Genomic DNA, 26,624 nt, shown 5'->3' on the forward strand with positions numbered 1-26,624 from the left:
CGATTTGTAATGTTCAGTTTCAGTATTTTCTATAAAGATACATTACTATCAGTATATATATATATCGGTTTGACGTCTATAAAACGGTGACTTTGAATGAATGCGTAATTTTTTATGTTAAGTGTTTGTTTGAATTTTGTACTAGTATGTAAGTCAACAGTTTATTTTCAAATCATATTGAGAAAATATCTGATTGATTTATATTTTGTATATACTATTGCCTTATACTAAAATGATATAATTTTCCATTGTGCTTCATTTTCTTGGTTTCATGGTTTCGTTCGTGTATAGGCTGATTGTAGGGCTTACATGTCCGAATATTATGTTTTCATGGTTCTTTTTGTTTTTGTCTGATACTTTTTCAGCAATGGGTCACCTTCAACAAGCGTTTCGATACTGGTTATTTCTACTCGAATATTGTACGTAATTGATCTACCTTGACTTCATTTTATTTTTAATAAGTCAATGCGTATTGTTCATGTGGAATGGTTAGATGGCGTACATGCATGGTAGTGGCGAATGGTTCGTCCGAAGTTTACTTTAGTTTTTTATGATTATTTTTTCTCCTTGATAAGTTTTGAGGGTCGTATCGGATACCAAATACAATATATGGACAATGTTTGTTTTATTTGATAATTGGAATATGCAGATGTCGGATAACAAAATCAATAGTTATACCAATAAAAACAATCTTCCGAAATCTAATTACAGTGTTGAATTGGTATCCTTTTAGAATAAGTTTATATAAAGGTTTGATATGCAATCTCATTAAAATCCGATGTTCTGATACCTTTATATAAACTTATTTTGTTATCAGTAAATTAAAATCATACTAAATGTTATCGTTGTACATATACATATGCACTTTGAAATTCATGAATCTACAATCTGTCGAAACCTGTATCTTGGCATTGCACAAGGTCATATTTTTTCTCTCACTGTTTATGATGTGTTTATCCTAAATCTATTGGATATTGGACATGTGTATTGATTAATAATTTAGTCTTAGGTGCATGAGTTTAACGTCCCATATTAATTGGAAGAGAATTGTGAGCTACTTGCCACTTATAAAGTATGGTTCTGTTCTTCACTTGGTCAAATGAAGCAATGATTATCAAACACTGTAAACGGAGAATGGTTACCTAAACCTTGTTAAGCGTCAATCCAAATTTAATATGTTATTTTTATGTACTGTTTATACAGACTACATGAAGCACCTTATAATATAGGTGAAAGAAACCAAAGGGACATTCAAACTTATTAGTTGAAAACAAACTGACAAATTAGGTCAGATGCATTACCTTGTTATTAGTCGTTATTGGCTTGAAACTAGCTGTCACTAACTACGAATACTCTCAGATTTGTACTAATGTCTTCTTGTTGTTTGGATGTACATGTACCTGGCCAAGTCCGCTCTGTGATTTTGTCAGATTTATTTCTATTTGTATCCGTCAGATGAGTTAAATTTTTTTCGTCTGATATTTCGTTGTTATGATGTTTCGAAAGAACTCTTTTTTTCCTAAAATAATAGTTGAGTGGAACCATCTGGACGAGGTTACTGCATGTCAAAAGACAGTTGAGGGTTTCACGGCTGCCCTCCAACGGTTGGACTAACCAACCCGCTCTCCTTCCAGTGCGCATATATCCGCGATCAGATCATGCACTGTGTAACATAAAGATATAGATACAGATGTACTATTACAAAAAAACATGTCTATGTAAGAGGGGAAGGATAGGATTCCACTAACATGTTTAACCCCACCACGATATGTATGCATGTCCCTGCCCCAGGTCAGGATCCTGCATTCAGTGATTTTTGTTTGTAACTGTGTTACTTATTTGTTTTTCATTCATTTTTTAAACATCAGGCTACCGGTATTAGCTTTCTCGTTTGATTTGCTTTACATTTGTCACTTCGGGGCATTTAAAAGCTGACTATGCGATATAGGCTTTGCTCATTATTGAAAGATGGTGACTTATAGTTGTTAAATTCTGTGTTATTTTGTCACTTGTGAAGAGCTGTCGCATTGGCAATCCTATCACATCTTATAACTGTGTAATTCCAAACTCGCCTTTCCCTACAAAAGACACATAAGTGATGCCCGATTCAATTGATATAGAATGAAAAACTAAGAATAATTCTGAAGATGCCAGTTCAAATGCGATTTTGCTAGCCAGCACATGACTTCATTTGACCTCAACAAGAAGCAAAAGTTTTAACTCATAGAAAATTCAAATTGAGAAATTCAACGGCATGATTTATGCATAAAGCTTTAAAACGAAATGATTCCACTTGATACAAATGACTGACTGAAGTGATTGTTTATCATTGACTTAATTATTGTATTATTGTCGATAAGCTATAAGAGTTAAACAGATTTTATTTTTTCCCAGAATTCAACAAATCGGGCTAAAACGTCACAACCCACTCGAGAAGGTCAACACAAAAAGTTGATTTTCTCTGTTATTAGAAGGAATGTATATTTAAAACTTTGCAAATGTGTTTTTTATATTAAGATGAACATTATGAGATGATAAGTAAAAAATCGCGGAATTTCCCTTTAAGTTTCATTACATTTCGTTGAGGCAAACTAAAGTCAGAGAGTGAAACCAATTTTGGAACGTCATCTGACAGTTTTTACATGTATGGACAATTAATAGATTTACATGTATGGACAATTAATAGAGCTCAGCATTCTGTTGTTTTCAGATTTTCTCTCTTTTAATCTTTTAATGGTTTTAATGATATACAAAACTTTAGTTTTACCCCTGGTGTTCTATTTCAGCCATGTTGGCAATCTTGGTTTGTAGGCGAGTTAATCAGACATTTTTTTGAAAATTATATACCCTAATGATGATTGTTGCCAAGTTTTTGCATTTTGTTGCGATCTTCTCATGCGAAACTAAATGCAGGTTAAAATTATAATAACAATCTTCTATAGATCGTTGCCTTATATGTGGCCCTAAGGAACTATGAAAATATGGAGATACAAGTATTGTAATCGGATATTTGCATGCACACACTAACGATATCATTGTTGCAGATATAGAAGTTGACATTTTTGTTTTATAGTTGTCATTCCTGGACTCAAACGAACTTTAATGCGGTACGGGGTTTACTCACTGCTAAAAGCCGAGGGATAACCGGTTTAGAATTATCACATTTTTTATCACAAAAAGAAAATTTTCGGTTGAAAAGTGTTAGTGTTTTGTATATTATTGAAGAAATTATATATATCCGTTGGTGTGGACGAAATGAACATCGTCTTAACTCTGGAAGCCACCAATGACCTATCGAATAGCTAATGGAAATAAAGCAAAAGTGTCGGACTGAAAGCAAAACTATCGGACAAAAAGCAAAACAGACTGAAAGTTGCGGGCAAAAAGCAAAAGTTTCGAACAAAAAAGCAAAATTATCGGGCAAAAAACAAAACCGATCAAAAAGATGCGTATGACACGGCCTTCAACAAAACTATACCGCAAAGCATGCTATAAAGAGCCCGAAATGACAAATATAAAACAATATAAACAAGAAAACCAATATGTAAAGAAAAATAAAAGCGAAATCAAAGGAGTAGGCCAAGTAAGACCCTTTTTGGCTTCAAAATATAGAAGTTTACAAAATTGTTATGTGTAAACTTTGAGATATTTATTGTAAAGTATAATACTTCTGTTACATGTACATAAGTATAGGCTGTTTTGACAATACAATGCCCATGTGTCGGGTACTAGCTTCATTGAGTCATGCTAAATTACTGAAATCTTCGACATTTTTGCATTTTGTAAATTTTTAGACGGTTTTCGTCTGAAATGGAAGTGGCCGATTTTTTGTTTATTCTTAATAATTTAAAAAAGTAAGTTGTATTTGATAATAATACATGTAAAGGTTGAGAAAGAAAGAAAATCTAATGAGTATTGTGTTTGTGAAAATGGTCGCACAAAATATATCAACGGCTATATGAGTAAGAACCGAAAATTGATGTGATGTATTACATGTGTTATTTTTGTGAGAAAAAAGTGAGCAGAAGCATCTATTCGTATTATGAACATATTACGCCGATACTTGCCGATTTACATTGGTTACCCTTCCAATACAGACCACAATTCAAAATACTCACATATTGAATGGCATAGGTCCTGCTTACATTCGGGAACAGGTCAATATACATGTACCAAACCGATCTCTCCGTTCAAGCTCAACACACCTACTAACCGTTCCAAAAGTGCGGACAAAGACATACGGTTAAAGACAATTTAATTTTGCAGCGGCATCGATTTGGAACAAATCTCTTTGGAACAATCTCCCGAACAGTTTAAGACAATGCAAGTTCTCATAGTGTTTTATATCTCAGTTACAAACTCATTTTTATCGCATTACTTTTTAATCAGATGTTTTCTTTTACGGATTTTTACTTGTTTAGTATAAATTTTTAATTCAACTTTTTGTTAATCTTTTTAGGGAGTTTCCTTGTTTTACATTGTATTTTCGTATTGACATTTTTGTTTTATGGTAGGCATCCTTGTTTTATATCTTATTTCAGTATTTGAATCTGACACAGTAATAAAATTGAGAATGGAAATGGGGAATGTGTCAAAGAGACAACAACCCGACCAAATAAAAAAACACAACAGCAGAAGGTCACCAACAGGTCTTCAATGTAGCGAAAAATTCCCGCACCCGGAGGCGTCCTTCAGCTGGCCCCTAAACAAATATATATACTACATTTGTAGTTCAGTGATAATGAACGCCATACTGACAGTGTATGTTTTATGTTTTATGTTTTTTGTCTTTGATTTGTTTTATTTACCAGGCTGAATGTACAGCGCATTAGAGTAATTTTATTTTTTATATATGGCGCTCAATTAATTTTCATTATTATTGTCTAAATGACCTGGGGGAAAAACGTTTAAACCTGCGGTATTTATTTGCACCTATCCTTAATCAGGCACCTGTTTCAGTGGTTGTCGTTTGTGACATTGTTGATGTAATTCTTAAGTGTTTCTCGTTTCTAATTTTTATATAGATTCGACCGTTGGTTTTCCTGTTTGAATAGTTTTACACTAGTAATTTTCGGGCTGTTTATAGATTGATGTGCGGTTTAAGCCAAGGCTCCGTGTTAAACGTCATATATTGACCTACATGTATACGTGTTTACTTTTTACACATTGTGACTTGGATGGAGATTTTTTTTTATATTCTATGTATAATGAAAGAAAATGGAGTAAATGTTTTTGGTAACAAACGCAATAAAATAAAATAAAATATAAAAGATTAGATGATAAAGCATTCTACTGATTTCAAAGGAATGTTGATATATGTCATATGTATCAAAATTCAAATTCATTGTTTTACAGATGTTACATGAAAAAGATTGATATCGTTATTCGATCTCCTTTGCGTGAATGGTATCCAATACTTGTCAACACCCAAAAAAAAACCGCAACAGCATTAAACAGATTCAGTTTTCTTATTTTATTGTGTAGTTTATTTGATTTATATCAAAATTTTACAAATATCGAAATTTATCTTTATCCGATTGGGGAGAAAACGTTATTTGAAGAATAGCACAAGATTGATTTTTCCAACAACAAAAAAGATAATAGGCAGAGAACGTTGTTTTTCTGCATATTTTTTCTCCACTTTATTCGGTCCTGCATTTTTTTTTGTAATTTATCCTAACTTCTTTTGCATAAATTGTCATCCCGCATTTTCTTGGCCAAGTTTCATCCGGCCGTGTTTTCTATTACTCAGAACTCCTGTCCTACCTTTTTCAAAATTTCATCTTAGTCCCCTACCCCTAAATATCAAATGGTAGCTCCATAAGGTATCTGTATATAGCATTCCTTCACTTTTAACAGGTGCAATAACAATATTTTCATTGTTTTTTTTTTTCATTTTATGTATGACAAGAGTTTGAGGGGTTTTTTTTTGTTGTTTTATAATCTCTGATTTTCAAGTTCTTGTATTTCAATGTCTGAGATAATTTGTATGCCCCACTTACGATATTAGAGGGGCATTATGTTTTCTGGTCTGTGCGTCGCCACTCAGTCAGGTAAAAGTTTTTGATAGATAGATAGATACTTTATTCTCTAAAAACTAGATACAAGTTTACAGAGAAACATACAATATAGATACAGACACAATAGTTAAGGTAAACAAACACAGTTATTATGATGACATAGATATAGGAAGATGTGGTGTGAGTGCCAATGAGACAACTCTCCATCCAAATGACAATTTAAAAAGTAAACCATTATAGGTTAAAGTACGGCCTTCAACACGGAGCCTTGGCTCACACCGAACAACAAGCTATAAAGGGCCCCAAAATTACTAGTGTAAAACCATTCAAACGGGAAAACCAACGGTCTAATCTATATAAACAAAACGAGAAACGAGAAACACGTATATATTACATAAACAAACGACAACTACTGTACATCAGATTCCTGACTTAGGACAGGTGCAAACATTTGCAGCGGGATTAAACGTTTTAATGGATCCAAACCTTCTCCCTTTTTCTGAAACAATAGCATAACATCACAACATAGAAAAACATACGATAAAATATCAATTGGCAGACTTAACTCAATCAAAAAACGTATGATTACACAATGAACGAATAAATTTGATCTGCGATATCTGAATACAAATGCACAGTTAATTAAATATTAGAGACAAACATTCATGACCAAAAAGCTAACAAACAAATTCAAACACAGGACATCTCTGAGAAATATTTAACCAATCAATGTTCACTTTAGAAAAAAAACCTTTTTTTTATAATCTTGAAGTTTATACAAATGTTGTAAGAATAAGTGAAAAATTGAAGATATTACAAATAATCAAAGCTGGTGTACAGACAAGATCCATATAAATCAAAATAGCAAAAAAGCATTATAAACAGTATCAACAGGTCGAATTAACAAGAAAATACGATTTGAGAGTACTCGCAGTTACTGACAGCTAGTTAAAAGCCAAAACCAATTAATAATAAAAAAAAAACATGCATCAGAGACTAAAATCGACTAAAACACATCACAGGGATTTAGTATTTTAACGTCATTAATAGTCAAAGAAGACATGAATTGTGCAATGCCAAAAATAAATGTATCGACAGGTAGTAGTATAGTGAAGAGCGACTTCTATAGAAATAAAAGTTAACGTGTCTGTGTCTCTATACATCTCGCCTCAAAAGATAATGAAATTTAGTTATGTTTTAATTTTCTAATGACAAAATCAATATTAGTGCCAATGTGAACTATATTCAGAGATCTAATTACAATATTGGTACGATAACCCTTACTTATAAGTTTGTTTAAAGGTTCGATGAGTTTACAAGGATCACATATAATAGTGATGTTTAGTAACATATGTAGAATGTTCAAGGTAGTTTTTGAAGCAGTTGAAGTCCAATCAACTTCAAACTTATTATACATGTTCCCTATGATATGATCATTTTTATGTTAATAGTTTATAGTTTTTATACCAATTTCACGGTTCATTGAACATAGAAAATGATAGTGCGAGTGGAGTATCCGTGTCTTGTTCAATATATTTATAGTAGGCATTTCGTATTACTTTCCTTAAGGTGGTATGGGAGTCTAAAATAAAAATGATAGAATTTATTCATACTTTGTCAAAATGTAGTATCCATTGATACATGATCAAAAATATTATAAAAATGATAGGTCACCGTGCATTTTCTCAAGATACAGGTTGTGACAAAATGACAAATTTTGTATGGATTATACAGGAAAAAGCACCATTTTGTGAATAGAAACTAAACAAAATGATAGAATCGTAAAATAAATTAGGAAAAGATTGCTTTCAGACAATGCTTTGAGAATATCAAAAGAAAAGATAGGGTCACCGTACGTTTTTTTCCGGCTAAAAGACAAAATAGGAAAATTTCATGTCGAGTCCTTCAGAAAATGCATTGTTATAGAGTTACCTCCCCTTAAAATGCCAATTTGAAAATATTCAAAAACAAACAAAATTAATCTACACTTGTAAAAATATTAATATTTCTAAGTTATATTCTTATAAATTGGTTCTTTTAAATGAAAATTCACATTAAATTTCTGCATTCCTGCATCAAATTTTGCTAACTTGATAGAAAATATAGACCTTAGATTCTCTGTTTTTTACAATCCAAGATGGCGAAAGACACCCATACCACCGTTATCTTTATATACTTTGTTTTTCATGTTTATTAGTTTTTATAAGTTTTAGTCTATCCATGGTAGTTGAGTTTTATTACATATCAGCTTGGTTGGTATATGCATTTGGTTACTTTTTGTTGTTATTGTTTTGAAAGTATTCCCCATATTGGCTATATCTAATTCTAACTGATGTAATGTCATTTGTGTGTATGTGCCTGTCAAATTTTTTCAAATATTTTCCCAGTCTGCCTTCTTTTTTAAAATGAAAAGCTTGAGTGGTGACTATTTGGTTTTGGAAAGAGAAAGGTAACTTTCACTGAAAAATATGTCAGGGTTTCCTAGTGGTTTTAGTTTTTCTACTCTGTTTACTAGGGATGGAGTTGGCATACACATGTGTGCGGTCATTTATTGTTGTTTTGTCTACTATCTGTGTGATATTGTAGATTGTCTTATGGGTGTTTATGATGAGGTATAATCTGGTTCGTCAGGTAGAATCGATGAATTTGATTAGATATTCTAAGATATTCAAGAGTGATCATGGTTGTCTATAAAAAAGTCCAAGATACGTGGTTTTATTAACCGGATTTTTGGGACAAAAATGTCGGTTATTGATTTGGGGATGTACGGCGGGCGGTCGGGCGGCCGGGTGGTCGGGCGGCCGGGCGGGCGGCAATCAAATGTTGTCCGTGCATTAACTCATGAACCGTTCAACCAAAGCTTTTAAAATTTTAATATGTTGTTACTGACAACTAAATAAAGGTCACGTTCAATAATGGCGATTTTGACTTTTACCGTTCAGGAGTTATACATTGTAGTTCTTGGAAGATGGAAAAATGGAGTTTCCAGTCGTGTCCGTGCATTAACTCATGAGCCGTTCAACCAAAGCTTCTATAATTTTAATATGTTGTTACTGACAACTAAATGAAGGTCAAGTTCAATAATGGTGATTTTGACTTTTACCGTTCAGGAGTTATGGTTCTTGAAAGATGGAAAAATGGAGTTTCCAGTCGTGTCCATGCATTAACGCATGAACTGTTCTACCAAATCTTCCCAAATTTTAATATGTTGTTACTGATGACAAAATGAAGGTCAAGTTAAATAATGACGATTTTGACTTTTACCGTTCAGGAGTTATTATAATAGTTCTTGGAAGATGGAAAAATGGAGTTTCCAGTCGTGTCCGTGCATTAACTCATGAGCCGTTCAACCAAAGCTTCTATAATTTTAATATGTTGTTACTGACAACTAAATGAAGGTCAAGTTCAATAATGGTGATTTTGACTTTTACCGTTCAGGAGTTATGGTTCTTGAAAGATGGAAAAATGGAGTTTCCAGTCGTGTCCATGCATTAATGCATGAACTGTTCTACCAAATCTTCCCAAATTTTAATATGTTGTTACTGATGACAAAATGAAGGTCAAGTTAAATAATGACGATTTTGACTTTTACCGTTCAGGAGTTATGGTTCTTGAAAGATTGAAAATTGGTGTTTCCAGTCGTGTCCGTGCAATTTCTCATGAACCATTCAATCAAAGCTTTTGAAATTTTTATATGTTGTTACTGATGACAAAATAGAGGTCAAGTTCAATAATGACGATTTTGACTTTTACCGTTCAGGTGTTATGGTTCTTGAAAGATCGTAAAATGGCATTTCCATTCAAGTTGTTGCATTTACAAAGTTGAGGTCAAATTTGATATTGACGATGTTTTTCACCGTTTATCAGTTATGGTTCTTGTGATATTTGCAGGACACAAATAAATGTTCATAAATCCGGTTTGTTGTCGTTGTGACAGCCTCTTGTTACCTGTTTATTTATCCCCGATGATAGTAATTGGCAATTTGTGTCTAGTTACGTCATTGTGTACTAGTATCTGTAGTGTGAGTAGCATACCTCCATATGCGGGTGATATCATCAGTCCAGTAGCTAGTACAGTGGTACTGGCATAAACATACGGATATCATGCTGATTCAAGATATGATTAAATTTGAATTTTCAAAGTTTGGACTCGAACATCAATTAAAGCCATTAATACACCAGTTTCAGAGAGACGACTTTCGTTTTTGTTTTACATAAATCATACCGTTAGTTTTCTCGTTTGAATTGTTTACCTTTGTCGTTTGAGGCATTTCATAGCTGACTATATTGTATGGCTTTGTTTATTGATGACGCCGCAAGTTGACCAAAAGTTGTTAATTTCTGTGTCATTTGGTCTCTTGTGGAGAGTTGTCTCTTTGGCAATTATACCACATCTTCTTTTTTATATTTATTAACACTGATCTCAAAATCATATTTCGTGGGGTTATTTTCAATTACTTGACAGCGGCCTTTCCGATTGGCTCTAATGTTTAGCAACGCAATAATAAATCAACCTAAAATACACATCTCTAAGACTCCCTTGGTGTTTGCTGGAGGCAGATAAACAGATTATACTAGTTCACAGTATTTTTTCACGAAGTACGTAGCCATTTGAAGAGTTTCCTCTGACATCATACATATATATTGCAGCTATTGTGTCGACATTAAACAATTGTATATTAACAAATGTAATTGTAAATATGATTTGGAAGTATATTGTGCTGTATGTCAGTTTGAATATTGTGAAAAGAGATTTTTTTTAGTAGTTTTAGTACTAATAGGGTCCATTCCCAAAGGATTTTTGAACAGATGAGAACACATTTAAACCGTTTAAAGACACAACATGAACCGCAAAGGTTGAGTAGGTTCAATGACCTTTACTCTGGTTACAGAGACTGAGTCACCAGAGCAGTTGAATAATTCTACTGTGTTGATATCAATAGTCCAAGAATTGACTACATACAATGTACCTCTCAATTAAGTTTTCATTTTTATCGTTAGGAAAATATTGTTCCTGATTCTCTAATCTCTAAATTGTTTATGGTTGAATGTGTGAACTACAAAAGTTTGGTATAGAAAATGGAATTTCATAATACACAACAGAAATTAAGTGTTGATATAACTACTTTATGATATGCACAAGAAGAACCTTTAATTTCAGAATGTGTAGTCATTTATAGTAAACGAAGCACTACACGAAAACTGCAAAAATACGAATTATATTTATTTAACATTATATATGCAAACGAGTAGGCAATTTCAAATTCATTTATAGCATACACTTCTAGATTTAAAAAGGATGTTCTGATTAAAACCACTTTTAGAGGGTCTAGTTTCTGCAAAATATTGTTTTATTTAAAAATTTGTGAAATTACGTTTGTAAGCATAAGTCTTTGGAAATGTCACCTTTTATAAATAAATCAACGTAGACGCAAATGAATCGAGAATAGTGACTGTCCCTATGATAGAGAACATTCATGAGTCAAATAATGACTCTGAAGAATGTTTTATTTAACCTATGGAATTACTTTGTACCTCATTTTTTGCCGTAAAAAGAAATAAGGTGGGGTTTGATCGTCAACCATAGACCTTATGCAATAGAAGTTAAAAACTAAAGGTCAACACACGAACAAAACTATACTGCAAAGCTTGCTATAAACACCATAAAATGAAAAATCTAAAACAATCTAAGTAAAACAAGAAAACTAAAATGTACAAGACAAAAGACGAAAACAAGTTAGATATCTCGCAGCAAACGACAACAACTGAATTTCAAGCTCCTGACTTGGGACAGAAAAATACAAAATATGGCGGATGGGTGTGCCCCCGAATCTTTGACAGTGGTTAAGCAGTACAACATAAGTTGTAGCAAATAATTGCACACTATTTATGAAAATATCATGAATCTTATACTCTTTATGGATGAATGAATGGATGGAGAGAAAAGATGAACAATAATGAGACAGCAACCGAACGATGAAAATTGAAAACAACAATATTTAAAGGGAACAATACAGTCTTCAACATAGACAAGTGTCTATACATTAAGTCAAGCACAAAATCTATTTAAAAAATCAAAAGACAAGCAACAGATATCAACAGAATATTCGAATTCATGTAGTCAAAATCAAACTTACGATGCCATGACAAACAAATGAAAAATGATCACAAAGACAAACAAAAATATACAAACACACCGTAGGGAACAAACGACTGAGAAACCAGAACCTCACAAAGCACATGATCTAGGTGCTTCGGAAGGTTTAAGCAGATCTGGCTCCACATGTGACGCCCGTCGTGTTACTCATAAACAATATATTGATAAGTTATTTCTAGTAGCGCATGGTAAAAGACTAAGTACTCTCAGATCAGTATTTAGTGTAATTTGTTGTTTGGATTTACAAGTACCAGGCCACGTTTTTGTTAAAATGTATTTCTATTTGATTCAATCTGATGAGTTGAGCCTTTTTCAAGTGATTTTTAAAGTTTGTTCTTATGTTGTACTGTTACACCACTGTCATAGGTTAGAGGGAAGGTTGGGATCACGCTAACGTGTGTTCCCTTGCCCTATTCTGTATGTATGTGCATGTCCTAAGTCAGGAGCCTGCAGTTCATTGGTTGTCGTTTGTTGAGGTGTCACATATTTGTTTTTCGTTCATTTTTTGTACATGAATAATACCGTTAGTTTTCTCGTACGAATTGTTTTACATTTGTCATTATAGCTGACTATGCGGTGTGGGCTTTGCTCATGGTTAAAGGCAGTACAGTGACCTGTAGTTGTTTATGTCGGTGTCATTTGGTCTCGTTAGGAGAGTTGTCTTATCGGCATCATATTACATCTTCCTTTTTATATAAGATAACACCAAATTCATGAACCATCGGTCATGTAAATTCCTTATCCCTGAAAGTTAAACGAAGGGTTTGCCATATTCCCAAAATAACGAAAACATACATATGACATACGATAACCACTGGCAAAGTTCTTGATTTGGAACATTTTCAGTCTTTCGATTTGTCTGTATTTATGTCTGACTGTATTTGTGTTTGAACGAATTTTTGTCTATTTTCATTCATGTCTGTACTTGTACGTCTATCTATATGTTTGTATTCTTGTATGACTTTTCTGTCTGTCTATCTGTATATATGTTATGTCTGTGGTTTTAGTGATTACAGCAAATCTAACATATTTCACAGCATTGTATGGAATAAAACTTATTTTATAAGTATCGTATAAATATAACATTCCATAGATATACAACTTGTTATGATAAAGGAATGCATAGATCCTCAATACATGATACAGTGTCTTCTTATGGATTAGATAAAAGAATAGGAAGTTTTCTTTTTTTATTTGTTTGTGAATTGAGATCGAAAAAAATATACAGTTTTCCTAACCTTTACATTATTCGCAAGTTTTATGAAACATTCATCAATTATCACACTGCTTTTCGCTAATTTTCTTATTTTTCATGAGGTAAAATGTTAATGTTTCAAAATTTATTTTGACTTATATGGACAAATTCGATTTTGAAAAGCAGATGATGTATAAAAAAGTATTTTTAAAGTTTATCCGGAACCAAAACTTTGAAATATTCCATGATAACATGATTTGTTTTCTTCATTTACCCCCAACCACCTCTGCTGCCTCTTCTACCACTCCCTCCTCTGCTACCTCTGCTACCACTTCCTCCACTTCTGCCTCCCCACGAGGATCGTTTGTTTCTTGTGTGATCATTCTTTTCAGCTAGTTCGTTCAATGCCGGTTTTGTTATTGGTCCTACTCCAGCATCGGCCCCTGGTATTAGTAACGCGGGATTATGATGCACCAGTTCCTGACCGCTGTTAATAATCAAATTTATGAAAGTTCCAACATCACCAGCGATTACGAAGAGGAAGCACAAAGCAAATACATGCTGGTATAATTTCGTATTCATTTTTTTTTAACAATTCCAAAGGTATCAGTTTGGCTTTATCACTTCAACCCTAAAATACAAACATGAGTAAAAAAAATGGTGTTAAACATTATAAGACAGATACCAATATCCCAATTATACCCCCCCCCCCCCCACCCCCCACCCCCCCCCCCCCCGCCCCCAATCAAATACTTGTTTTTTTATAATTTTTACAAAAATTAGAGCAAGTGAATGTTGTTGTTAAGGTATAGAACCTGTTAACAAAAACGCTTTATCAATAGGTAAAATATTAAGGTAATTTTTATGAAAGGTAAATGACTGGGATTCACTGTGTTATCCTTGCTAAAATAATTCTTTGAATGATAAAACATTTGTATACAACTAAAAAAGTAAGGCACATTTGGCTCGTTGTTTACATAAGAAAGTACACATGTAGCTGTTTTTGTACTACTCAACTACCGGAATCAGTGCGCTCTCATGTGCATTTGTTTGCACCTGTCCTAAGTCAGGAACCTGTTTCATTGGTTGTAGTTTGTTGATGTGATTCTTCAGTGTTTCTCGTTCTTCATTTTTTTAAAAGATTATACCGTTGGTTTTCCTATTTGAATTGTTTTACACTAGTCAATTTTGGGATCTTTATAGCTTCAATGTGAGCCAAGGCCCCATGTTGAAGGCCGTACTTTGACCTTTGAGTGTTTTTTTGTTTTATATACACATTGTGACTTTGATGGAGAGTTGTCTCATTGGCACTTATACCACACCTTTTTTTTCTATATTCTATATATACTTAAAAAATGATATCATTCTTTTGTTATTTATACAGGGTGATTTTCTATCGGTTGTGAGAAAATTACAATTTACGGAAACACACAGTAAAATAAAATAAAATATTAAAGATTAGATGAGAAAGCATTCTACTGATTTCAAAGGAATATTGATATATTTTATATGTATCAAAATTCAAATTCATTGTTTTACAGATGTTACGATGTTACATGAAAACGATTGATACCGTAATTAAATCGCCTTTGCGTGAATGGTATCAAATACTTATCAACTCACAAAAAACGCGACAGCATCGAACAGATTCACTTTTTCTATTTTTGGTGTAAAGTTGTATTTGATTGATATCAAAATTAAAAAAAAATATCGCAATTTATCTTAATCCGATAGGGGGAAAAACTTTATTTAAAAAAAAGAACTGGATCGAATTTTCCAATGAACAAAACCAAAGATAAAAGGCAGACTAAAAACTTTATTGTAATATGTTTTCGTACTAGAATGGGGCTAGAGAAAAAACATAATCAGTCATGATGTCTTTATGGGGACTTTTTAAAGGGTTTTATTTTCTCGAATGTTTTTCAATTTGATTTTTGCTGTAATATATATTTTAACGCGTCATAAGGAAACTGAAAAAATAAATTTATCTTTCAAACTTTACAGTATTTGATTTTTGTGAACTGAAAGATAAGCACTGCGGTTACTAGAACACTAGATATTACCAAAATAGTAAAAGAATTCTAAGACAGTTTTTCTTGAGGGACTTAATTTGAAGTTTAACCACACTAATTACCTAATTCAAACATTTAAGTGTTGAATATTAGGCATATCATATAAACAATAAGAATTAAGGCAACAGCCAGTAGTTTACTAATGTTCAAATAATTACGAATCGTCTGATGTCTAACGGGTACATCATTCTGTATTTCATAGAAAAGAAAACATGAACCTGGCCCTGTAGACTTTATTTTTTATTTTTATACAATCTCCCTTATTGATATACAACCATATGTGCTATAAGATATACATAAACTCTAAAAATTGTACTGTCTTAATCTTCAAAACAACTTACCTCTTGCCTTCTCTGTATTTTTTCCACTTGTTTGTGGAAATAAAATTGTTTTAAGCTTATATGCAACCTTATATGCATATTTGATTGATATTTGCGTCATATCCTAGAAATAACGGCCTGTATGAAATCTACCAATGAAAAATGATTCGAAATAAGATAAATCAATGAATGTCATATTGTCAACAGCAACAACAAAACCAGTGGTAAAAAAGTATGTGTTTGACTTGAAACACAGAAACCCCTCTTGAATTTAATGTTTTGTTTCCAACTTAATTAGATTATACCGGTGAAAGTCGTGTAAACGAAGATTGACATGTGCATATATTTACACCCTGTAAGTGTTGCATCATCCTGGCTATTGTTTCACAAAGAATCGTACGATCTACGTTTACGATTAAGCGTAAGATTTTAACTACGAGTGTTTCACAAAGGTGATTGTAAACGTAACGTAAACGTAAGATTTCACGTAAGGTAAACTTACGATTATGGGTGCTTTCTTTGACAGCCGCGTTCATGTCTATAAAAAGAATCGTTCTTTCATAACCAGGAAGAGAATTCATACCATCATATTCATATTTTGAAATATCAGGGTTTATAATTTTGGGTTGAGTATGGGAATTAGGTTTAGTGAGGTAAGCATGGTACATGTCATGTGGTAAGTGTTCAAACTAGTTTTAAGATTTGTTTTTGCTTTAATTTTTTTAGAAGACTGAATTGATTGGCGGTTGGTTTCTCTTTTCATGCGTGGTCTGTTTTTACTATTGTTGAAGAATGATGAAGTCAAATTCATTGGGACTTTTTTTACTAGAAATTATAAGTAATTTTGAATGTTATGTATGAAAATGTATAAAATATGTTCAGCATTAAAAATGAATAAAAGCATAGTCTATATGCCTGCGGTTTTTTTTTTAATTGTTTTTTTTGTATCCGGGGCTTTTAATTTTCCCAAATTTCTTATTCATTTGGATCATGGCTTATTTTGTGTTTGTGTACAGTGGAGTCCTCGGTGTCCGCGCGGCCCGTGATATCGTATTAGCTGATTTTGTCATATCAACACAGTATAAAAATAAACAAAATCGTTCTTGTTATAATCTGAGACTACTATAACATATTATAGTAGTCTCAGTTATAATTGATTTATTTAAGTCATACTTATATATATCAGATTGAAATAAATTTTTGCTCTGCATCCTTGGCAGTGTATTTTGTTCAAACTCAGCTGTATTTCGTAGTAAAAAATCTTTCCTTTATTTAAAATAAGCTATTTTTGGAAGGCATGCGTGAATTCACCGGACATAAGAGGAACTCTCAGGTTTCCCTTATTTTAAACACATTACAAAAAATACTGTCAATTCAGAAATTAATGCTAGGTTATTATTATTGCGAAAAATGCTACTGAGTTGTAAACGTAATAATTTAAAATCGCATTTTGAAATATTTTATATGAATTTAAACAGGATTTTTCTCAAAATTGTAAAAATTAAAATCGCATTTAAGTCTAAAATGACAAAATCGCAATAATAAATGCATGCAATAATTTCTGAATTTACAGTATAGAGGATGAACCATACAAACAGAAGATTTTATGAAATAAAAGTATGTTATGAATATGTTCACACAATATTATCCAATTATTGTTATCAGTTGAATTAAGTAAAGTTACAAGTCTTAGGTGCGCGGATACACCGGACTGTAACGTATATATAACTGCGAAACTTTAATCCCGCTGATGCACACCCATTTGTCTCAATTTCTATACGATTGCGCTATTATCGTGAATTCAGTGTTACTCTAAAAAGAAATATCAAGCACAGGGTTGTGGTGTGTTTTTTCTTATAATCTGTATTCTTTAATTTGTTATATGATTTTTCTATAATCTTTATCAATTTTGTTCATTATTCTCTATTCTACACATTATGCTCTATCCTTATTATGTTGGTCTCCATTTTTCGGTTCGATATTTTTTTTTATCTACTTTCTGTAATGCTATCCCCTTATAATCTCTATTCTATCAACTTCATGCAGACCTTCATATAGCTTATTTTTCAATTACGGGATCAGTCAGCAATTTGTTTCTAATCATTAATGTTGAAATAATAAATTTATGCATTTACAAGAATCGATTAATGCATAGTACACCAAACCGGGAGTGAAATCAGGTGCTTCGGAAGGGTAAGCATTTCCTGCACCGTATACGGCTCCTGTCGTGTTATTTCTTTGCTCAGTTCGGTAATGATGGAAGAATGTCAGATATGAATTCTGACACACTTTTGACATAATGGCCAATCAGCTCATGATGGCGACCGTAAACATTCTTGAGTGATGACCTTAAATTGATTGATTCATAGCCCTGTCTAAGCAACTTTTGAGAAAGCAGTTTTCCTCGATCAACAAAATCAACGTACTTTGAGCTAGCTCTAGAGTAACGTACCAATTGAGACACATATACTCCATATGCTGGGGCCGCTTGGATGTTGCTACACAGAAATGGAAAGTTGACTATAGGACTAAGGAACATAATTTATTTTGCATTTGGTACAATGCAGAGTGCACGAAACGAAGTCTGTAATAATAAAAAATAACGGGCGCACATATCGACCAATTAGGATTAAAAATACACTTAATTCTGAATACCATTAAAGTCTAATGAATTATTCTATTAAACATAACATGTTCTACCTTTCACCCCTCTCTTTTTTTGTATTGACTGGTGTAGCTAAAAATTGTACTGCCTGATACTCTCCCGTCACGAAGAAAAGCCATCGCTGAAGTGGTCGTTAGTTCGAATGTATAATTGCGCAGCCATGTTCGCTTGATATGGGACCCAATACGCTGTGCATACGAACTCAACACTCTCTGCATGCTCGGTAAATATTCTTTGTTCTATCACCCGATTATAGATCTGTTGGTGGCCGATTGCAAGACAAAATAACTGCGATAATCAATATGCTATGTGGTTTTGTTTTAAGCGTTTTTTTTTGACGACATCCCATGCAGAATTTTTTTTTTAAATCCCGTCTGAATTGTAACAATTTCCTGCCAATTAATGTTACAAAATATTTTGATACAATTTACGGGATTATTTGTTGATATCTTTGTTTGTAATTTGTTGATCAATGATCATTCCTATCCATGTGATAGAAGTACAATGATCGACGATGATAGGAACTGTCTTACAATTGTATTGACATTTTTGGAAATATTTTTGACAAAGACAAGCATATGTATAAGAACAGCTTAGAAGATAAATCGAGAAGACTAATATTTTTAATAACGGAAAACACTCACGAGCAATTACAGCGAGATGAATATCATTTGAGCTGATTCGTAACTTTTACAAATACGAAGAAGCGGTAATTATGGTCTGCATTGGTCAATTATTTGCTTCATTTTTTATCGGGGTCTGGTCATCTGTAACCGAAAGAGTGAGTGACAACGAATGGTATTTTTTAAAGACCTTGACTGGCTATACAGCCCTTGCACGGTCGGTAATAAGAGTGAGTGGAAGGAAATCAAGGAGGCCTTGTAAAATCTTGGGAATGTAAAAGAAGGACTATCAAACTTTTTTTTTTAATTCTTCAAAAAAAGGGGGGGGGGCAATGCAATGTTTTCAAAGTATCTTAGCAACTTTGTATACAATAAACACACTATTTTTGACGTGGATATGCATAACCAATGACAACCTACCGTGCCCTGCCTATACAGTAAAAAAAAATGTAATATTTTGACACAAAGATAATTTCGCTCAGCACATTTCTTAAGATCACAAATTCTAACTTTTAACAAGATCTTGTCTTCGAGGAGAGTATATTTATCTGAAGCTGAAATGAAATGAAGGTAAATGTCAGTAAGACCATAAAATAATAATGATAATAAAGAGAGTTGAATTTATTTTCCTTCATCAAGGTGGAAACTTGAAATAATAAAGACATTCTAATGTTTCCTTCCATTCACGTGAATGCTTAAAAATAAGAATCTTATCACCTTAAAAAAAGTGAAAATGAATAAAACATATTAAGGATTATAAAATTTAGGATATTTATGCCTACAATATTCTTAATTTGAAAATGTATATTTTTTAAACATAAACAATCCCGTAATGGCAAAGTGAACTATCATAGTTGCTAATGATTGGGACAAAATAACATAACTTCTTGTATTCTAAACGTCCAATAAAACTTATTTTTCTTTAAGATAATGTAATGTGGTTGATTTTAACAAATTGTCGACTGGTTAAATCACTTCGGTTTGACTTACGACTGCCTGTTAATACTCGTAAGTTTACGATCAAACTTGCGATAAAATTATACTTACGATTGTTTATGAAACGGTCAAAAACTTACGATATGACTTACGACCAACGTACGATCTAAGATTGTCGTACGATTCTTTGTGATTAGTATTTATTTCGCTACCACATATCGGCCAAACATCTTTACCAAATCTTTGCATAGATCTATGGAAGAATTTGGTAAATGTTTTAACTAAATTGTTGTTACGAAATCTCGTACTTAATAATTTGTTAGATATGCATAAATTACGTTCATTGAAATCTAATACTCGAATACAGAACACTGTGAAATAAACACAACGAAGACGATCACCGTCCAAAAAACAAAATACTATCGCTTTTATTTTAATTATCGTCTGGCGTTCATTGTCTGTCTGTCGTCATTACCTTTTAAAACAATCCTCTGAAACTACTGAATTAAATGTAAGAAATAGCAAAGTGAAAGGGGTAAACTTGACCAGTAGGTCAAGTTCTATTTACCATTTAAAGTAAAATCACCAAAATACTGAACTCCGCGGAAATTCGAAACAAAAAGTCCCTAATTTAATGGCAAAATCAAATGATAAAAACATCAACCGAATGGACAACAACTGTAATATACCTGACATGGTACAGGCATTTTCAAATTTAGAAAATGGTGGATTGAACCTGGTTTTAAAGCGCTAAACTTCTCACTTTACGACATTCGTAGCAATTTCCATTATATTGGAAATAATGCATGAACAAAATGTCACAAATAGGGGTACAAAACAGCACGGACCCCATCAAACACTAGGGTTGATTTCAGGTGCTCCAGAAGGGGATGCAGATTCTGCTCTACATGGGACACCCGTCATGTTGCTCATGTTGATACAAAGCCGGTAAATAGTCTTAATTCGGTAGGTCAAATTCATGAAAAGGGAAGGGGATTGTAGTTACGACATAAGGAACATATCCGATATAATCTGTATAACGATGATTCCATAAAAACATATAAAACATACATGATGATGTTTAAGAAGATTTATACAGGGTTGAAGAGTGGTGTAAAATGAATACCATGTTCATTAATGCAAACAAAACAAAATGTTTGGTTACTGGAACAAAACAAAAACTATCAACTCAGACTTATCAACCAAACTTGATAATAAAATCAAAAGTATTACAAAATTCTTCATGTGAAAAATTATTAGATGTTAAAATTGACAGCACACTTAATTGGAGAAATCAAATTGATCAAGTTTGTGCTAATATATCATCCAGAATATACCTTCTTTCTAAAATAAAGAAATCTTTAGATATAAAAGCAAGGAAAACATATTACAATTGGTATAGTTTGTCCTCAATTTACTACTGCTGTATTATTTGGAGTGAATGTACAAATGAAGGGATAACAAGAATTTTAAAACTCCAAAAAGGGCAGCAAGATTAATTCTAGATGCAGATCCTTTATCCTCCTCAGCCCCCTTATTTAAAAAACTTGGGTGGATGATAGTTGACAATAGAATAAAATACCACAAATAGTTACTTCTATATAAATGTATGCGAATAGAACCAACCATGTGCCTAGTTCAAAAGTTTAAACTGAAATCAAATAATAATCCTTACTCCTTCAGGGAGGTGTCACTCAAGGTAATCTGATAGTTCCAAAACCAAAAGCTGAGTTATTTAAGAAATCCTTTGATTATTCTGGATCAATGTTATGAAATGAACTACCACACAAAATGCGTAAAGCTCAAAACACTTTTACTTTTAAGCAAAGTATCAAGAAGTACTTAACACAATCTTGATAAGTATTGTTTTCTACAATGTATTTGTATTTTTTTTTTTCAGTTGATTTTTTCACTACACGTACATCTAAAACAACATTATATCTTTAAATATGTTAATATCAATAGTACAATACATTTTTTGTACTGTAAATTAACTATGTGAATTATTATGTGTAAATATCTGTTTTTTTATTATATTGTAATTTGTATTTGAGGGCCTCAGGAAATATTAGTTTATTGTATCTAACTGAGTTTACCCTCTTTAGATAAAGAATTCATTATTAGTTTAACGGTAACCAACTCTTGGTGGCGTCTGTAATATTTACGAAGTGATGAATAATACTTCACTATTTGAATCTTTAGGTTTTAAAAAAAAATGAAAAGGTCACGATTGGGAAGCTGGAATCATCTCTTTTGTCGTAACGTTTTGTTTTCAACCGACCCTTATAATCAATTTCTAAAAATCAGTCAAAATCAAATGTCAAAATGAAAAGCTCAAACACATCAAACAAATGGATAACAGCTGTCATATTCCTGACTTGAATTTCTTTCTATGAAGAAAATAGTGGATTGAACCCGGTTTTATAGCGCTAAACCTCTCACTTTAATGACAGTCGTATCAAATTCCGTTATTTTTACAACGATGCGTAGACAAAACAGACATAATCGGTAAAATAGTCAACAATAAATTGTAAATATTCCGATGAGGAATGGGATCAAGTAAAATGTATCCCTCATATCAACGAGTTAATATTTATCAAAGGTACCAGGATTATAATTTAATATACCACACGTGCGTTTTGTCTACATAAGACTCGTCAGTGACGATCAGATAAAAATAGTTGTATAGCCAAGCAAGTACAAAGTTGAAGAGCATTGAGGATCCAAAATTCAAAAAAAGGTTTTGCCAAATACGGCTAAGGTTATCTGTTCCTGGGATAAGAAAATCCTTATTTTTTCCAAAAATCAAAGTTTTGTAACAGGAAATTTACAAAAGTGGCCACATAATTCTAACACCTACTCCCTCCCCTCTGACAAATACAAATAGATAAACCACAGGTACACACCCTGGTGATTATCTACCATCTGCAAAGAACTAGTGTTGTCTTCTAAACGTCATTCTTGTTAGTTATGTGCTATAAGGGACATCTTCTGATGATCTTATTGATATTTCAGGATTGCAGTGTCTTGACCAAATCACATCAATACCGATTAGATTGGTTATTAAAGGAGAAGGAACTTCAATTCTTTAGCAGAAAAAAATGTAGCTAAGATAGCCAGAGGTAAATTAAAAAAGGACAGGTCAATAAAACATCAAACAACAAGATGAATGAAAAACAACTGTCATATTCGAAGACAATGGAAGAATCGATGAATCCGAATTCTAAGTAACTTGGAAATAAGCACAAAATATGGTATAGACTTAGTACTAAGGAAACACAATAAAAAATATACAAATAAAATATACACAGCCCAGTGAGACACAAATGTACACATCAAAGGATGGGAAAATAGAATGCTGGAGCAGTTAGAAAGTAAGACGTTATTTTGGCCAGTTAATCTGAAGATAATAAGACGTGATAAAAGATAAAAAAAAATGTATCTAAAATATTATTATTATTATTTGGAGTACGGGACACCAGCGAAACGTGTTAACAAAGCGAACAACGGAGTATTAACAAGCCTGTTAATTCATCTTGATTTAGTTAAAATTACATGTATCTCGGTAGACATATGGGTTGTTTTCCAGATTTGTTTCGAATTTTGAAAATTAAGCGTATTTTCACACATTTTGAGGTAGAATTAATTACATTCACGATTCAATACCAGATTTCTTTCACGATCAATTTCTCGATATTCTGAATGACAGCCGTGAGTAGACTATTCCCTTGTCGTTCATTTGTTTGGTTCAGATACCTTTAGTTGCAAGGGAGAGAACCAGCCTAGTTATACAGATTTTGTCATCCGTGTCTTTCTCCACTGAGTAAAGAATATCGACTAAAGTAGTGTCTCTTGTACTAATAAGGATTACTTCATAAGTGTTCTTCGATAATATAAGAATAAAATTAATGTCCGAATTAATGGCAAAGAAAAGAGAGAAAACATCAGATCCTATATTCAGTGGTGAGATTGTTAATATAATGGTGTGTTGTTTATAACTTCTTGTTGTGTTTAGAATTTTTATAAGATTATGTTACAAATTTGTTTGGTTTATTTGCTTATTTTATTTATTCATTTTATTTTATTTTTGTTTAATTTTCTTTTGGTTATTTATTTTGGGTTTGCTAAACGCATTGCTGTTCATAACCGATTTTTTTTAAATCTTAATTAATGTATATATTTAAAATCATTCATGACTACTGCGTTTCCATTTTGATAACCTGAATACGATAATAGCCAATGATCCGCATTATCATTTGTATGTGCGTTCGTCCGTCGACAATTGTCGGGTTAAAGCAGTTTTTGAGGCAGTTTTGTTATAAGTTGTTAACTGTGAAGTCGTGGATATAGAGAATTAAAATTAAATAAATAATGTATACAATATCGTGTTTATTGTAATGAAAACTTTTGATATAGTATGATTGAGACCAAAATTTGGCGGTTCACAGAACATAGAAATGCGAAATTGCAAGTAGGGCAATGTGTCACATAAACCTGTTCTATTAAAATTTAAGGTTTTTTTTCAAGGAAACAACAATGTAATCATTGATATGCCTGGAAATTTCAATAATAAACTTTGTAAAATGGTTATATATTTTTTTAGATGTATATACTAGTAACTAATGTATGTCAGAAATCTATTAACGTACCATAGGTATAAGCGATATGTAAAAAAAAAAGAAAATACTTCTAAACCTTTATCGCTATTCAATTAAGCTGATTCAGATGGGGGAAGTGCACTTTGGACTCCCCCCTCTTTGACAGACACATGTTTCATACATTTTACCTTACAATATTTCACATTTTTTAATCGATTTTAAGAATTCAGTCGCTATTATGCAATAACAATACCTTGTTGTAAAAATATATTATAGTCGAAAGTGATTTAAAACCGCTGAACATTTAAAAGTATGCATATAATTTGTTAAAAATAATTGTTAGTCCGTTATAATTATCAAGTTAAACTGGTAAAGAAATAATTGGATGTAATAATTCTTTATAATTGCATAGATAAAACATGAACACTTTGTTTATTGACGGGTTCCAAAGAGCAATTTACAATATATATGATTATTACTGAAACCGGAAATAATTTATTATAAACAGATAAATGCGACATATTTCATATGTGACACAATCAATCAAAATCACAGATTTATGACAATATGGTGCTTTCGTACAATAATTCGAGAAGAAAATCGTCCCGCCTTTTAGACAAGTAAATGCTATCAAAATCCTCTCAAAAACAAGCCTACCAGTTGAAGGATAATACACAAAATCAGGAAAAGAAAACTAGACAATACAAACAGGTAACGAGAACAAGATCTGGACAATATAGATAAAGGCAACAGTAGTATACCGCTGTTCAAAACTCATAAATCCATGGACAAAAAACAAAATAGGGGTAACAAACCAAAACCGAGCGAAACGCATTAAATATAAGAGGAGAACATAAATATAAGAGGAGAATGTTTCCAAAATGGGTCGATGCTACTGCTGGTGGAGATTTATTTCCCCGAGGGTATCACAAGCCCAGTAGTCAGCACTTTTTTGTGCTGACATGAATTATCATTGATATTGTTATATATATAAATTAACTGTTAACAAAATTTTGAATTTTTATAAAAACTAAGGATTTTCTACCTCAGGCATAGATAACCTTAGCTGTATTGGCAACACTTTTAGGAATTTTGGTTCTCAATGATCTTCAACCTCGTAATTTATTTAGCTTTTTCAACTTTTTTGGATTAGAGCGTCACTGATGAATCTTTTGTAGATGAAACGCGCGTCTGGCGTAAATACTAAATTTAGTCCTGGTATCTATGATGAGTTTATTTACGTCAATTAACCATGAACTTATGTCCGATATTCATGTGAAAAACTCATGTGTAATGAGAGTCTGTTTGACACATTATATTAAGTTGATTAGATTAAAAAAATATGTAAACACCGTCTTTTTCAATATTACAGGGCCTGAAAATTCTTCAGACTTTGAGAATCCAGATCTGCATACTGAAGTTAAAAATATATTCGAAAGGTATGTTGATTTTCTGTTAGGTAAATTCTAAGTCAACACAAATTTGTCATGTGAAATGAATTAATCGAGTATGTTTTCAAGCAAATGTTTCCAAACACTATAGCTGTTGTCACTGCAAACCAGTAAAAGTCTTAAATGGCCTATATCTGTACTCGATTGTACTAATTTCTACTCAAACAGTCTGAATAGGTCTGATATTTACTTGATATTTCTCGACTATTGTCTGAACCATACTTACACAGGTAAAATAGCTACGGATGTTTTACGTCCGTAAAAAATCCGTAATACGTCCGTATTATACGGTACGTCTACGGACGAATAGTACCACGGACGTAAAACGTCCGTTGCTTTTCATCCGTAAAACGTCTGTTAAACGTCCGTAATACGGATATTTAGGACCACGTCCGTCATACGGACGTTTAGTACCACGACCGTAATACGGATGTTTTGTACCACGGACGTATAACGTCTATTATTATTATGCATTATAATATATTGTATATTATAGTATATAATACACTTATTGTAGAATATATAACACACTTATTATAGTATATAGTATAGTTTGATTTGTATGTAACAGTTGCATTGTATTGCTG

General features: G+C 32.4%; 1 long non-coding RNA gene across 1 annotated transcript; it reads right to left on the reverse strand.

Moving 5' to 3' along the window:
* Positions 1–13,216: 13,216 nt before the first annotated feature.
* LOC134709161 (uncharacterized) lies at positions 13,217–15,846 on the reverse strand. The gene is made up of 2 exons (XR_010105899.1): positions 15,786–15,846; positions 13,217–14,003 (listed from the first exon to the last, which is right to left on the reverse strand). It is a non-coding gene; the product is annotated as an uncharacterized LOC134709161 (long non-coding RNA).
* Between the last annotated feature and the right edge of the window lie 10,778 nt (positions 15,847–26,624).

Source organism: Mytilus trossulus, chromosome 3 (assembly GCF_036588685.1).
Source record: "Mytilus trossulus isolate FHL-02 chromosome 3, PNRI_Mtr1.1.1.hap1, whole genome shotgun sequence".
Classification (NCBI taxonomy): domain Eukaryota; kingdom Metazoa; phylum Mollusca; class Bivalvia; order Mytilida; family Mytilidae; genus Mytilus; species Mytilus trossulus.